Genomic DNA, 5,000 nt, shown 5'->3' with positions numbered 1-5,000 from the left:
ACGCCCACGCCGCGGATAAGCAGCCCCAACGCGCCCGACGGCTTGGAGCGGGTCCCGAAGACGGTGGCCGGAATCGGGTCGTCGCCGGCCGGAAAACGGGTCATCGATGCCGGCAATACTTCGGGCCATGAGGCCCCCCACCTTAGTCCGAGTTTAGCAACAGCCCACATATCCCCCGCGGCAGGCCTATGGGCGCCAGGCCAGCGCGCCCCATGGCCAGTCAGGGGGCACCCCCCTAAAGAGCAATAAGTGTCATTGAAGCTCTGGCAGGGGGAGACACTACTAGGTCCCAGCTGTCACCCCCCCTCTAAAAAATTCATTTCTTGGTATTTTGAGCTGAAATTTTGCACAGAGGTTGGCAAAAATCCAATCCAACTTTATTAATTTTTCCAGAATTTTTCGAGGTCGGGAAGTATTTGTTTTTATTTTCCTACCATTAAAAATCGAGGAAATCGGAAAAAATAGGAACCGGCTCGGAATGACCCCAAATTCAGTGGGCAGCCTCATAAAAATATGGCTGATTTTACTGGATTGATTTCATGTGGAAAGCACGACGTTTTGTTGTAGGAATGCGGGAACCCCGGCGGCTCGCCTGCCGCGGCCAGCGACGTCGGGCTGGCCCCTGCAGCGCCTAGCCTCTCCCACGCGGGGGGCAGGCCAGAGCGCGGGGGGCCAGGGCCCGAAGGCAGCCCCCCCGCGGGCGAGAGAGCAAGCCAGCAGGGGCTGTCGCCTGCCGCGGCCAGCGACGTCGGGCTGGCCCCTGCAGCGCCTAGCCTCTCCCACGCGGGGGGCAGGCCAGAACGCGGGGGGCCAGGGCCCGAAGGCAGCCCCCCCGCGGGCGAGAGAGCAAGCCAGCAGGGGCTGTCGCCTGCCGCGGCCAGCGACGTCGGGCTGGCCCCTGCCGCGGCCAGCGATGTCGGGCTGTCGCCTGCCGCGGCCAGCGACGTCGGGCTGGCCCCTGCAGCGCCTAGCCTCTCCCACGCAGGGGGCAGGCCAGAACGCGGGGGGCCAGGGCCCGAAGGCAGCCCCCCCGCGGGCGAGAGAGCAAGCCAGCAGGGGCTGTCCGCGCGTCGCGCAGCGCGGCATGGCTGCGGGGGCCGCGCGCGCGCGCCCAAGCGCCCAAGGGCCCCCAAGGGCCCCAGGCCCTCAGGCCCCAGCGCCTGTTTTCGTCAGCGTGCCCCCCTGACGAATTTTCCTGCCTGGCCCAGTCCAGCGTCCAGCCCCTGTTCGTCGAAAAATCTGCGCTGCCGATTTTCCACGCGGCAGCCCCTCTTTTCGTCAGCGTGCCCCCCTGACGAATTTTCCTGCCTGGCCCGGCCAGTCCAGCCCCTGTTCGTCGAAAAATCTGCGCTGCCGATTTTCCACGCGGCAGCCCCTCTTTTCGTCAGCGTGCCCCCCTGACGAATTTTCCTGCCTGGCCCGGCCGGTCCAGCATCCAGCCCCTGTTCGTCGAAAAATCTGCGCTGCCGATTTTCCACGCGGCAGCCCCTGTTTTCCTCAGCGTGCCCCCCTGACGAATGTTCGTCGAAAAATCTGCGCTGCCGATTTTCCACGCGGCAGCCCCTCTTTTCGTCAGCGTGCCCCCCTGACGAATGTTCGTCGAAAAATCTGCGCTGCCGATTTTCCACGCGGCAGCCCCTCTTTTCGTCAGCGTGCCCCCTGACGAATTTTCCTGCCTGGCCCAGTCCAGCGTCCAGCCCCTGTTCGTCGAAAAATCTGCGCTGCCGATTTTCCACGCGGCAGCCCCTCTTTTCGTCAGCGTGCCCCCCTGACGAATTTTCCTGCCTGGCCCGGCCAGTCCAGCCCCTGTTCGTCGAAAAATCTGCGCTGCCGATTTTCCACGCGGCAGCCCCTGTTTTCGTCAGCGTGCCCCCCTGACGAATTTTCCTGCCTGGCCCGGCCGGTCCAGCATCCAGCCCCTGTTCGTCGAAAAATCTGCGCTGCCGATTTTCCACGCGGCAGCCCCTGTTTTCCTCAGCGTGCCCCCCTGACGAATGTTCGTCGAAAAATCTGCGCTGCCGATTTTCCACGCGGCAGCCCCTCTTTTCGTCAGCGTGCCCCCCTGACGAATGTTCGTCGAAAAATCTGCGCTGCCGATTTTCCACGCGGCAGCCCCTCTTTTCGTCAGCGTGCCCCCTGACGAATTTTCCTGCCTGGCCCAGTCCAGCGTCCAGCCCCTGTTCGTCGAAAAATCTGCGCTGCCGATTTTCCACGCGGCAGCCCCTCTTTTCGTCAGCGTGCCCCCCTGACGAATTTTCCTGCCTGGCCCGGCCGGTCCAGCCCCTGTTCGTCGAAAAATCTGCGCTGCCGATTTTCCACTCCGCAGCCCCTGTTTTCGTCAGCGTGCCCCCCTGACGAATTTTCCTGCCTGGCCCGGCCAGTCCAGCGCCCAGCCCCTGTTCGTCGAAAAATCTGCGCTGCCGATTTTCCCCGACGAACCTGCAGCTGCACAAATCCGCGCTGCCACTGCCCCATTGTCTGGACCAACAGTCTTTTCCATCAAGCCCTGGACTATAAATCGTCCAGACTCATCGCCAGCACCCGCTGCCGATTCTGCCGACTTTGCCGATTTCGTCGGCGCTGCCGATTCCAACACTGCCCGCCGTGCCTGAACCAGCGCTGTTTCGTCAGCGTGTCCCCTTGACGAATTTCCCTGCCTGGCCTGGACAGTCCATCTTCCAGCCCATGTTCATCGAAAAATCTGCGCTGCCGATTTCCCCGACGAACCTGCAGCTGCACAAATCTGTGCTGCCGATTTCCCCCCCTGTCGGCATGGCTGCCGCTGCCCCGATGTCCAGACCAACAGTCTTTTTTGTCGACTTTGCCGATTTTGTCCGCGCTGCCGATTCCAACACTACCCCCTGCATCCAAACCAGCATTGTTTCGTCAGCTCTTCCCCTGACGATTTTAGCCCTGTAACAAACAGTAGGCCTCCAATCCCGCCAACGGGAGCCAAGTTGATAGGGAAGAGAATTGAATGACGCGCCTGGTCCTCGCACCCCGCCACCCGAGGGGCCTTTTTCCCGGCAGCCTCTGAAAAACTCTAGCTTTCACGGTCCTCGCCGCCCCTCACCACCATGGCAGGCCTCTAATCCCACCCATCAGCAGTTGTAGCCGATAGGGCAGTGATTTGAATGACGCGTCGCGGGCCTCCGGGTCATCTCACCCGGCCATTAATTGGAGCGTTTTTGGCTGGCCGAGGATGGGGGGATGGATCTCTTCTTCCGAAAAAGCAAACAGTACATCGGGAGTTATGTTGACGGGGCATGGAATTGAATGACCCGTCGCGGGCCGCCGGGTCATCTCACCCGGCCATCCCGGGGAGCGTTTTTCCCGGCAGCATCGGGGAAACTCTTGCTTTCACTGCCCGCTGCCCAAGTCCCCACTCGAATCGGCCCCCCGCGCCAACAAGCCAACGCTGCCGAATCGGCAGACACTGCTGCCGAATCTGCCGACACTGCCCCGCGGGCTGCCACTGCCCCAGTGTCTAAACCAGCGGTCTTTCTCATCGAGCCTTGGACTATCCAGTCCGTCCTGACTCATCGCCAGCACCTGCTGCCGATTCTGCCGACTTTGCCGATTTTCTCGGCGCTGCCGATTCCAACACTGCGCCCACCGTGTCTGAACCAGCGCTGTTTCGTCAGCGTGTCCCCTCGACGAATTTTCCTGCCTGGCCTGGACAGTCCACCGTCCAGCCCGTGTTCGTCGAAAAATCTGCGCTGCCGATTCTGCCGACTTTGCCGATTTCGTCGGCGCTGCCGATTCCAACACTGCCCGCCGTGCCTGAACCAGCGCTGTTTCGTCAGCGTGTCCCCTCGACAAATTTTCCTGCCTGGCCTGGACAGTCCATCGCCCAGCCCATGTTCGTCGCAAAATCTGCGCTGCCGATTTTCCCCGACGAACCTGCAGCCGCACAAATCTGCGCTGCCGAATCTGCCGACACTGTCCCGCGGGCTGCCACTGCCCCAGTGTCTAAACCAGCAGTCTTTCTCGTCGAGCCTTGGACTATCCAGCCCGTCCAGACCCATCGCCAGCACCCGCTGCCGATTCTGCCGACTTTGCCGATTTCGTCGGCGCTGCCGATTCCACCACTGCCCGCCGTGCCTGAACCAGCGCTGTTTCGTCAGCGTGTCCCCTCGATGAATTTTCCTGCATGGCCCGGCCAGTCCAGCGTCCAGCCCATGTTCGTCGAAAAATCTGCGCTGCCGATTCTGCCGACTTTGCCGATTTCGTCGGCGCTGCCGATTCCAACACTGCCCGCCGTGCCTGAACCAGCGCTGTTTCGTCAGCGTGTCCCCTCGACAAATTTTCCTGCCTGGCCTGGACAGTCCACCGTCCAGCCCGTGTTCGTCGAAAAATCTGCGCTGCCGATTCTGCCGACTTTGCCGATTTCGTCGGCGCTGCCGATTCCAACACTGCCCGCCGTGCCTGAACCAGCGCTGTTTCGTCAGCGTGTCCCCTCGACAAATTTTCCTGCCTGGCCTGGACAGTCCATCGCCCAGCCCATGTTCGTCGCAAAATCTGCGCTGCCGATTTTCCCCGACGAACCTGCAGCCGCACAAATCTGCGCTGCCGAATCTGCCGACACTGTCCCGCGGGCTGCCACTGCCCCAGTGTCTAAACCAGCAGTCTTTCTCGTCGAGCCTTGGACTATCCAGCCCGTCCAGACCCATCGCCAGCACCCGCTGCCGATTCTGCCGACTTTGCCGATTTCGTCGGCGCTGCCGATTCCACCACTGCCCGCCGTGCCTGAACCAGCGCTGTTTCGTCAGCGTGTCCCCTCGATGAATTTTCCTGCATGGCCCGGCCAGTCCAGCGTCCAGCCCATGTTCGTCGAAAAATCTGCGCTGCCGATTCTGCCGACTTTGCCGATTTCGTCGGCGCTGCCGATTCCAACACTGCCCGCCGTGCCTGAACCAGCGCTGTTTCGTCAGCGTGTCCCCTCGACAAATTTTCCTGCCTGGCCTGGACAGTCCATCGTCCAGCCCATGCTCGTCGAA

Source organism: Populus nigra, chromosome 2 (genome assembly GCF_951802175.1).
Source record: "Populus nigra chromosome 2, ddPopNigr1.1, whole genome shotgun sequence".
In the NCBI taxonomy this organism is placed as follows: domain Eukaryota; kingdom Viridiplantae; phylum Streptophyta; class Magnoliopsida; order Malpighiales; family Salicaceae; genus Populus; species Populus nigra.
The sequence above is the reverse complement of the archived record's forward strand: the minus strand, read 5'-3'. Positions refer to the sequence as shown.